Here is a 12,034-nt window from a genome sequence, read left to right as displayed (position 1 = left end):
CCGACCTGGAACTCCAGGTCTGATCGGCGCCTATCGGCATAACTCTTCTGCCGACTCTGAGCAGTCTGAAGCCTGCTCCGGACCTGCTGAATCTTCTCTGTTGTCTTGAGCACTACTTCGGTGCTCCCCATGACTCTCTGTCCAACCTCGCCCCAACATATCGGGGTCCTGCACTTCCTCCCGTACAACATCTCGAAGGGAGGGCGGTCAATACTCGCGTGATAGCTGTTGTTATATGAAAACTCGGCTAAAGGAAGATAGGTATCCCAGCTACCACCGAAGTCTAAAACACACGCCCGCAGCATGTCCTCCAGAGTCTGGATGGTCCGCTCGCTCTGGCCATCCGTCTGCGGGTGAAAGGCTGTACTAAAATGCAGACGAGTACCCAGCTCGTCATGAAACTTCTTCCAGAACCTGGAAGTGAACCGCACATCCCTATCCGAAATCACTGAAACTGGCACCCCGTGCCGTGCCACCACCTCTCTGATGTAGATATCTGCCAACTTCTCGGCCGAGACGCTCTCTTAAATCGGGATAAAGTGGGCGCTCTTGGTCAACCGATCGACGATGACCCATATCGAATCCACTCCCCGCGTGGTCCTGGGAAGCTTGGTGATGAAATCCATCATGATGTCTTCCCATTTCCACAGCGGGATATCCAACGGCTGCATCTTGCCGTGCGGTCTCTGGTGTTCGGCCTTGACCTTCCTGCAGGTCAGGCACCGCTCAACGTACCATGCTACATCCCGCTTCATGCAGGGCCACCAATAGTCCAGACGAAGATCCCTATACATCTTCGTTGCCCCTGGATGAATGGAGAATCGGGATTTGTGCGCCTCCTCCATCAGAACCTGGCGCATGCCTTCGAGATATGGAACCCACACCTTGCGGTGTAATATCAATAATCCTCTGCTATCATAGTCGAAGGAGGAAACCTGTCCCACAATCCGCTCACTCTTCCGATGTTCCTCCTTCATAGCCTCTTGCTGAGCCTCCCAGATCCGCTCCAAAAGCGGAGTCACCACTGTCATCCGCATGCAAATATCCCTGATCGGTGCCGCCTTGCGGCTAAGCGCATCGGCCACCACGTTGGCCTTCCCCGGGTGATAAAGGATTTCACAATCATAATCCTTTACCACATCAAGCCACCGACGCTGCCTCATATTCAGATTTGGCTGGTCCATGAGGTACCTCAAACTCTTGTGGTCCGTGTAAATCGTACAGCGAACCCCATAGAGGTAATGACGCCAAATCTTGAGGGCGAACACAACAGCCCCCAACTCCAAATCATGCGTCGGGTAGTTCGCCTCGTGAGGCTTCAGCTGCCTCGATGCGTAGGCGATGACATGCCCTCTCTGCATCAATACCGCGCCCAAACCTGAGATGGACGCATCGCAGTATACATCAAAATCCTCCATGCCCTCTGGCAAGGCTAAGATTGGCGCCTCGCACAATCTCTGTCTCAGCGTCTCGAATGCTGCCTGCTGCTCAGGCCCCCAACGAAAGACCACAACCTTCCTCGTTAACCTGGTCAGGGGTAATGCTATCTTGGAGAAATCCTGAATGAATCTCCGATAGTAGCCAGCTAATCCTAGGAAACTCCGAATCTCAGATGGAGACTTCGGAACCTCCCATCTCATCACGGCCTCCACCTTGGCCGGATCCACCGAAATCCCGTTCTGGTTGACAAGGTGCCCAAGAAACTGCACCTCGCGCAACCAGAACTCACACTTGGAGAACTTAGCATACAAGTTCTCCCTTCTCAAAGTCTCCAAAACCTCCCGCAAATGCTCCTCATGCTGCTCTCGCGTCTTGGAGTAAACCAAGATATCATCAATAAATACTATCACCGACCGGTCTAACATCGGTCTACACACGCGGTTCATGAGGTCCATGAACGCGACAGGAGCATTGGTGAGCCCGAAAGGCATCACCACGAACTCATAGTGGCCATAACGTGTCCGAAATGCCGTCTTCTGCACATCCTCCTCTCTGACCCTCACCTGGTGATACCCTGAACGCAAGTCTATCTTGGAGAACCAAGATGCTCCCTGAAGCTGGTCAAAGAGGTCATCAATCCTCGGGAGTGGGTAGCGATTCTTCACCGTTACCTTATTCAACTCCCTATAATCGATACACATCCGATGCGACCCGTCCTTCTTCTTCACAAACAAAATCGGGGCTCCCAGGGTGAACTGCTCGGTCTAATGAAACCCTTGTCTAACAGCTCCTGAAGCTGTGTAGACAACTCCTGCATCTCAGGAGGAGCCAACCGATACGGTGCCTTGGCTATCGGAGCCGCACCAGGGACTAGGTCGATCCTGAACTCCACCTGTCGCTCTGGAGGTATCCCAGGCAGCTCCTCGGGGAATACATCCGCGAACTCTCGTACTACGGGCACATCACCCACCGTCGCCTTACCCGCCTCCCGGGTGTCCATGACATATGCGACATATCCTGCGCAACCCTGCTGAAGGTAACACCTTGCCCTCGCTGCCGAACAGAAGGCTGGCCCTCGCTGTGATCTCTCACCCTGAATTACTAACTCTCCCCCACTTGGGGCTCTGACTCGTACTAACCGTTGCGCGCAATCTATCACTGCCCCATTGGAACTCAGCCAATCCATACCAATAATGACCTTGTTTCCCCGCAATGGAATGGGAACTAGGTCAACCAAATACCCCTCTTCGAACAACCTCAATACACAATCTCGGAAGACCTCTGATGCTCGCACCGACCGGTCGTCCGCAATCTCGACTTCTAAAGGGCAATCCAACATGCCCGAGGACTCAGGAAACTTCTTGCTAAATGCAAGAGAAACAAAGGATCGGGTAGCCCCCGAATCAAACAACACCTGGACTGGAATACCGTTCACATGGAACGATCCTAAACGTATATACACAGAGCACATATCAATATCATAAATCTCATATAAACAGGTCAGAGGGAAAGAATCATACCCGTCACCACATCGGGTGCAGCGCGTGCCTCCTCGGCTGTCAGCTGAAATGCCCGGCTCCTCACCACCAGAGCCTCTGCCTTGCCCTGCTGGCCATCTGTAATCCGCAGGGTCGCTGGAGCTGGCGCCTGTACTGGCGCTGCTGCTGTCAACTGGGGGCAGTTGGCCCTCTTGTGGCCCCTCTGGTTGCAGTGGAAACACAGCAACTCAGATGTTTGAATAACCGGGGCAGGGGCAGTACAATCCCTGCTGAAGTGTCCCGTCTTGCCGCACCTGTAGCAGCCTGTCGATCCTGATCTACACGCTCCCTCGTGCGACCTGCCGCACTTCCTGCAGCGGCCCGGTCCTGAATGGCCTTTCGGCCTACCATCTGATCCCTTGGGCTTCTTTCCCGAAGCCCCTATCGTCTGTCCCTCCTTTGCCTTCCTCTTCCGGATGTGCTCCAGATCTATCTCCCTCTCCCTCGCCCTAGCAATCATAGAATCCAGGGTAGGGCAAGCAGAAAAACTGACATGCTCCCGAATGTCGGCTCGCAGCATGTCATGGTAGCGGGTCCTCCTCATATCCTCATCACCTGCATACTGGGGCACCAGTAACGCCCTCTCCCGGAACTTGGCAGTGATCTCCGCCACTGACTCTATCGTCTGCCTCATATCCAAGAACTCCCGTGCCAACTGCTGGAGCTCCACCGTAGGCGCGAATTCCGCCCTGAATCGTGTCACAAAGTCCGGCCATGTCATAGCCTCAATGGCCGCGGCTCCCAAAGAGTCACAAACCGACTCCCACCAATCTCTAGCCCTGTCACGTAGACACCCTGCTGCAAATCGTACCTTCGACCCCTCGGGGCAGAAGCTGATCAGCTGTGTAGACTCAAGGTCTGCAATCCATCGTCTGGCAGCAATGGGGTCCTTCGCCCCATGGAAATTTGATGCACCACTGCCCCTGAAGTCCTTAAAGGACAGTGTGCGTGGTCCTGACTGGCTAGCCGCCATATCACTCCTGAACGCCCTGAGACGATCCTCCATCAACTCTACAATACCCTCCTTGATCGACCCGAAAATGATGGGAGTCGACTCAAGGATGCCCCTGGTAATCTCTGACGCAATGAACTCGCGTAGACCCTCATCAACTGGTTCGGACCCTGAACCCGAACCTGATCCCGATCCTGAGCCTCCCGCTCCCTGTCGTGTGGTCACCATACTGAAAAACATAGCATAACCACCATCAAACGATATTCCACTAACAAGGTTCACATACATACCACTAGTCCCCGGTCTCGCCTCGGCCCTTTTTGAATCGAGTACGGATCCTCCGCTTTCAGTAGTACGGGCCCATACTACCTTCCACGTCTATCCGTACTTTCCTCAAGAATTGCCTCAACTCAACCAAGTCCTTTCTACTAATACTGCGGTTCTCGTGCTACTCTCGCCCTAGGCTTGCCCTAAGTAATCGCCATCCCACTCTCTGCCATCAGCTGCACAAGAAGTCCCTGCTTTCTTTCCCTAACTAGCTCGCGAATACTATTACATATTACTCAGACTAGATAATTATTCGAATGAGAGGTCCTACCCTACAACGGTTGGACTCAAACAAGAGCTGCGAAATAGAGCTAGACCCAACCTTCTGAAATTATTTAATCCTTGCAATATGTAACTTAGCATATTCTTTCACTAGTTAGTGAAAGACGACTAGAACTCCTAATAGCACAAAGCAAGCAGCATTCGGGCATTGAGTACACATAATCAAGTATATACTACTCTGGCTATCATACTGACTGATCTGTACTAGCATGCAATTCTCAAAAAGCCGAAACACATAAAGCAGGCACATAAGACATCATTCCTAGATCCTTAGTCCTATTCTAGCATGCTGTTCTACTGAAACTGAACTGATAATCATAACGTAAACTTGTATGGGCACTTTGGGGAAAACTTACTTGAGCTCGGCCGGTCGCGCACATCACACACCTTTTCCTTTTTAGAAACCCCTTTTACTTAGTCTTTAGAAAATCATTTCTTTATAAAAATCTTTTAATCCCTCGATTTGAGTCCAGACACCCCCGAAGGTGTGTCCGAATCCCTCAAACCAGGGCTCTGATACCAACTTGTAACATCCCAAGAATACCAGCTAAAAATTTCATTTTTAAATTAGGTTAATTAGTAAAAACATCGTTACAAAACATTCATAATATTAATTTATGTCTGAGAACCGGTAACATCATAGTAAAATATTCAGAGTACATCCCAGAAAATCCATAGTGCGGAAAACATGAGAGTGTGTGATATGCCGCTACCGCGCCGGCTCCTGTCCCCTAGCTGAAGAGGTAGCTGAAAACAAAACTATAAAACGTAAGCACGAAGCTTAGTGAGTTCCCCCATAATGCCACATACCATGCAATCATATAATGAACAGCTAAGAGATATGGGCCTCGCCCACACCCATAGAGATACGGGCCTCGCCCACACCCTACTAGCTAGGAGATACGGGCCTCGCCCACACTCTACTTTCTGAGAGATACTGGCCTCGCCCACACTCTGCCACTAAACCATAACATACAAGTATCACACAGACAACAAGTATAAGCAATTCTATCATACTGGCATATATCACAATTAAACTCAGCTATGAGATACGGGCTCCGCCCACACTCTGATACTAACATGTCATCTATACGGGCCGGCCTTGGTGCCTTAGACCCGTCCCTACTGAAAGGAAACTCACCTCGAGAGTAGCTGCCGAAAACCTGCTCAGACTACGCCTGGCTGCCGCACCGGTAATCCCTCCGGCTATAAATCCGTAAACATGGATTAGGTACTCATAAATACCCCTAAGGTCAAATGACCGGTCAAAGTCAACTCCTTGGTCAAAGTCAACCTTCTGATTGACTGGACTCGCCGAGTCCATATGACGACTCGCCGAGTCCTTCTATGTCTAGCCCGACTCTGACTCATCGGGTCCCTGTTCCCACTCACTGAGTCAGCCTGACTCGCTAGACGGGGACAACTAACAAACCCGCGACTGGACTCGCCGAGTCCGACGAACAGATCTCGCAAATCGCTCCAATCTTCCATCAGAACATCAACCTTGGAGATTTGGAGATTCCGGGACTATAGCTACACGTTAAATTGCTAATTCCACGTGCGACTACGGAGGGTTGGACCTCCTACACTTAAACCCTTCTTATCTTAGTAACTGATCATATGACTCGCCGAGTTGGAAGAACAACTCGTCGAGTTCAAGGCTATATTCAAGGGACTCGCCGAGTTTGAAGAACGACTCGCCGAGTACTAGGCAATCTCCATAGGACTCGCCGAGTTGTTTATCCAACTCGCCGAGTCTAAGGCCATCTTCATGGAACTCGCCGAGTGCACTTTGGCACTCGCCGAGTACCCTTCGACTCTTCACCCATTCTGGCCAAAACTGAGACATGCAATGGTTCCAACCCATAAATCTAAGCTCCTAGGGTATAAACACACGGAGTTTGGGAGGTTTAAGGTCTTGAAATCCACATATAAGGGACAAAAAGGGAATCTATTATACTAAAGATTAAGAAGGAGCTTTCTTACCTGGTTAGGAGCTTCTCCCAGGGTAGATTTCGGATCTACCACACTTCCTTGCACCCTCCAACTTCCTCCTTCTTCTCTTAAGCTTCAAGCTTCCTTCACCAAGCCAAAATCACTCACAAGGATCAAAATGGGCTAGGGTTTCGCTCTACAGTTCTTTTGGAAGAGAATGGGACGAAATGGGTGTTTTAGAATGGGTAACATGGGGTGAAATGTCTGAAAATAGAACTTCATCCAGACAGGTGGACTCGCCGAGTCCATGCATCGACTCGCCGAGTTCACCGCTCAAACCCCGTGTCCACCCTGCTGCTACTCGGCGAGTCGAGACGCAGACTCGCCGAGTTCGTGGCAAAATTAAAATAGAAACTTAAATAAAATCATACCATGAACCCGGTGTTACACGGGGTGCTCAACCTACCCCTGCTAGGCATACCGGGGTGCCTAACCTACCCCTTCCAGACATACCGGGGTGTCCGACCTACCCCTTCCGGTTTATCTCAACCGGTTACGGGGACTATTCCCCTCCTACTACCACTATCACATATAACATATCATGCTAGCACATAAACATAACAGGTAGTAGCAAACATAGATAATTATCACAAAGACAATCATCTAACAACTCCTACTGGTGGACCGACATTGTGGCCGTAGACCCACCCCTACTAGAAGGTAACTCACCTCGTATGAATGAATGCTGTCAATCCGAGTGAGAAGTATCTGTCTGCTGCTCCGACGATTCACCGACTATAAATCCCATAAAGACACTTAGTCAGAAGCTGATAACTACTCTTAGGGTAAAATGACTATCCTACCCCTGGCCAAGGTCAATATCCTGGTCAAAGTCAACTTCCAGTTGACCTGACTCGCCGAGTTGGGCCGTCAACTCGTCGAGTCCTATTCTTTCTTCTGACCCCTTCCCGACTCTACTCGTCGAGTTTAGCAACGACTCGACGAGTTCTCCTTCTATAATATCATCGAATGAACCTTCATCCGACTCGCCGAGTTGTATGAACAACTCGTCGAGTTCACCTTCATCCTATGAACATGTCCAGACTGCGACTCGCCGAGTTGTATGAACAACTCGTCGAGTTCATCTTCAAAAGTTGGGAGATTGCCTTGGACTCGCCGAGTATGTTCATACACTCACCGAGTCCTATGATTTCCAGATCATGGCTCTATCTTAAAATGTCACAACACTCCTTGGGACCTTTCTAATCTACTGCTAACCCTCAACTGGGTTCCCTTTGGAACCATAACAGAATGGGATACAAGCCTCGGACTCGCCGAGTTCCAAGAACAACTCGCCGAGTCGATGTTGTCCAAGTCTTATTTATCGATTTCTGATGTACAACACTCATCCAAAAGATAGATCTGGGCTTCTAAGATCAATCTAGCACGTAAAGTTACGAACTTTACGTACATGCATGGGAGTATAAGCTTAATGGACCCAAAATGAGGTCTAAAGGTGTATGGGGATCTCTATGACTACAAAATTGGCCACTTTATGCCATGTAGTCCCTTAAGGACCTTGGATCTGGAGTCCTAGCCCCCAACCATGCTTGCACTCATGATAGTCACCAAAAATGATTCCTAAAGGCCCTAATTCACTCCAAAAAGGGATCTAGAACATGAATGAGCAAGGTATCAACTTCTTACCTCTAAGGAACTGTAGATGCTGCACAAACTCGAAATCTTCTGGTTTCCTCTTGGCTCCTCAAGCTTTTCCTTCTTTCTTGTGATTACAAACCACCAAAATCACCAAAAAGGGCCTTAGATCTCACAAAATGAATTAGGGTTTCAGTATGAGGTGTTCTGGGAGCATAAGGGACGATGGAGGCTGCATTAAGACATTTAAATTGGGTGCAATCCCTCAGGTTTAGGGTTTTGTCCAAACAGCGCCTACTCGCCGAGTCAGTCTCTGACTCGTCGAGTAGGTCACTTAAACTCCCGCGGATCCCGTCTCTACTCGACGAGTTGGGCCATCAACTCGTCAAGTCCCAGAGAAAATACATACAATTTTTAAATAAAATACATACCAGGAATCCGGTGTTACAAATCTCCCCCACTTATTTTAGACTTTGTCCTCGAAGTCTGCTGCTGAATCTGGAAAAAGCTCGGGGTAGTGCTCCCTCATCTCTTCCTCCAGCTCCTAAGTCCATTCCGATCCCTTGCGGTGCTGCCATTGCACCTTCACCAGCTCCACCATCTTGTTCCTCAGGTCCTTCGACTTCCTGTCGAGGATCGCCACTGGCCGCTCGATGTAATTCAGGCTGTCATCCACCTGAATGTCCTCCAAGGGTACCACCGCCGAGTCGTCCACCAGGCACTTTCGTAACTGGGAGACGTGAAACGTGCTGTGGATCTGACTGAGTTCCACTGGTAGATCCAGCCTATACGCCACCTTGCCCACCCGGGCTATAACCCTTAAGGGTCCAATATACCTGGGGCCCAGCTTGCCCCGCTTCCTGAATCGGATGACGCCCTGCCATGGCGACACCTTCAGGAGGACCATATCCCCGACCTGGAACTCTAGGTCCGAGCGGCGCTTGTCGGCATAACTTTTCTGCCGACTCTGAGCAGTCTGAATCCTGCTCCTGACCTGCTGAATCCTCTCTGTTGTCTTAAGCACCATTTCGGTGCTCCCCATGACCCTCTGTCCAACTTCGCCCCAACATATCGGGGTCCCGCACTTCCTTCCGTACAACATCTCGAAGGGAGGACGGTCGATACTCGCATGGTAGCTGTTGTTGTAGGAGAACTCAGCTAATGGAAGGTAGGTATCCCAGCTACCACCGAAGTCTAGAACGCATACCCGCAGCATATCCTCCAAAGTCTGGATGGTCCGCTCACTCTGACCATCCGTCTGTGGGTGGAACGCTGTGCTGAAATGCAGACGAGTACCCAACTCGTCGAGAATCGAGATTTGTGCGCCTCCTCCATCAGAACCTGGCGCACACCCCCATGATAGGGAACCTACACCCTGCGGTGTAGCGTCAATAACCCACGGCTATCATAGTCGAAGGAGGAAACCTGTCCCACAATACGCTCGCTCTTCCGATGTTCCTCCTTCATAGCCTCCTGCTGGGCCTCTCGGATCTGCTCCAAAAGAGGAGTCACCACCGTCATCCTCATGCAGATGTCTCTGATCGGCGCTGCCTTGCGGCTAAGCGCATCGGCCACTACATTGGCCTTCCCCGGGTGGTAAAGGATCTCGCAATCGTAGTCCTTCACCATATCTAACCACCGACGCTGCCTCATGTTCAGATTCGGCTAATCCATGAGGTACCTCAAACTCTTGTGGTCCGTGTAGATGGTACAACGGACCCCATAGAGGTAGTATCGCCAAATCTTGAGGGCCAAGACGACCGCCCCCAACTCCAAATCATGCGTCGGGTAGTTTTCCTCGTGAGGCTTCAGCTGCCTCGAAGCGTAAGCGATGACATGTCCTCTCTGCATCAACACCGCGCCCAACCCCGAGATGGACGCATCACAATATACCACAAAATCCTCCACGCCCTCGGGCAGGGCGAGAATCGGCGCCTCACACAACCTTTGTCTCAGTGTCTCGAATGCTGCCTGCTGCTCAGGCCCCCAGCGAAAGACAACGACTTTCTTCGTCAGCCGTGTCAAGGGTACGGATATTTTGGAGAAGTCCTGAATGAATCTCCGATAATAGCCTGCCAGTCCGAGGAAACTCTGAATCTCAGATGGAGACTTCGGAACCTGCCATCTCATCACGGCCTCCACTTTGGCCGGGTCAACCAATATCCCGTTCTGGTTGACAAGGTGTCCAAGAAACTGCACCTCGCGCAACCTGAACTCGCACTTGGAGAACTTGGCATATAAGCTCTCCCTCCTCAGGGTATCTAACACCTCTCGCAAGTGCTCCTCGTGCTGCTCCTGCGTCTTGGAGTAAACCAAGATGTCATCAATGAAAACTATCACAGACCGATCTAGCATCGGTCTGCACACGCGGTTCATGAGGTCCATGAACGCGGCAGGAGCGTTGGTGAGCCCGAAGGGCATCACCACGAACTCGTAGTGGCCATACCGAGTCCGAAAAGCCGTCTTCTGTACATCCTCCTCTCTGACCCTCATCTGGTGGTATCCTGACTGCAAGTCTATCTTGGAAAACCAAGACGCTCCCTGAAGCTGGTCGAACAAATCATCTATCCTCGGAAGTGGGTAACGGTTCTTCACCGTTACCTTGTTCAGCTCCCGATAATCTATGCACATGCGATGCGACCCGTCCTTCTTCTTGACAAATAGGATCGGGGCTCCCCAAGGCGAACTACTCGGCCTGATAAATCCCTTGTCTAACAGCTCCTGCAGCTGTGTAGACAACTCCTGCATCTCGGGAGGAGCCAACCGATATGGTGCCTTGGCCATCGGAGCCGCACCAGGGACTAGGTCGATCCTGAACTCCACCTGTCGCTTCGGAGGTATCCCAGGCAGCTCCTCTGGGAATACATCCGCGTAATCTCGCACCACCGGAGCATCGCTCACCATTGTCTTACCCGCCTCCCAGGTATCCATAACATAGGCGACATGCCCAACGCAGCCCTGCTGAAGATAGCGCCTAGCCCTCACTACTGAACATAGTGCTGGTTCGCGCTGTGGCCTCTCGCCCTGAACCACCATCTCTCCCCCACCTGGGGTCCTGATCCGAACCAACTGCTGCGTGGAGTCGATCACTGCTCCGTTGGGGCTCAACCAATCCATGCCTATAATCACCTTGTTCCCACGCAACGGAATGGGAACCAAGTCTACCAAATACCGCTCCTCGAACAACCTCAAAACACAGTCCCTGAAAACCTTTGACGCTCGCACTGGTTGATCATCCGCAATCTCGACCTCTAGAGGGCAATTCAACATGCCCGAAGACTCAGGGAACCTGTTGCTAAGCGCAAGAGAGACAAATGATCGGGTAGCACCCGAATCAAACAACACCTAAACTGGGATACCGTTCACATGGAACGATCCTAAACAAGACATAGCATATGGCACATCAATATCATAAGCAACATAAAATAAAAGATAGGGAGAAGAAATCTTACCCGTCACCACATCGGGTGCGGCGCGTGCCTCCTCGGTAGTCAACTGGAAGGCTCGACTCCTCACCACTGGAGCCTCTAACTTGCCCTGCCGGCCATCAGTAATCTGCAGGGTCGCTGGAGTGGCGCCTTCACTGGCGCTACTGCTGTCAACTGAGGGCAATTGGCCTTTTTATGGCCTCGCTGGTTGCAGTGGAAACACAGCAACTCTGATGTCTGGAAAGTGGGCGCAGGGGCGGTACAATCCCTGATGAAGTGCGCCGTCTTGCCGCACTTGTAGCAGCCTGACGATCCTAGTCTACACACCCCCTCGTGCGGCTTGCCGCACTTTCTGCAGCTGCTCCGGCCCTGATGGCCCTTTGACCTAACGTCGGATCCCTTGGGTTTCTTCCCCGAAACCCTAGTCGCCTGTCCCTCTGCCGCCTTCCTCTTCCAGATGTGCTCCAAATCAATCT

This window comes from Lactuca virosa, chromosome 3 (genome assembly GCF_052849685.1).
Source record: "Lactuca virosa cultivar CGN04683 chromosome 3, Lactuca_virosa_CGN04683_v6, whole genome shotgun sequence".
In the NCBI taxonomy this organism is placed as follows: domain Eukaryota; kingdom Viridiplantae; phylum Streptophyta; class Magnoliopsida; order Asterales; family Asteraceae; genus Lactuca; species Lactuca virosa.
The sequence above is the reverse complement of the archived record's forward strand: the minus strand, read 5'-3'. Positions refer to the sequence as shown.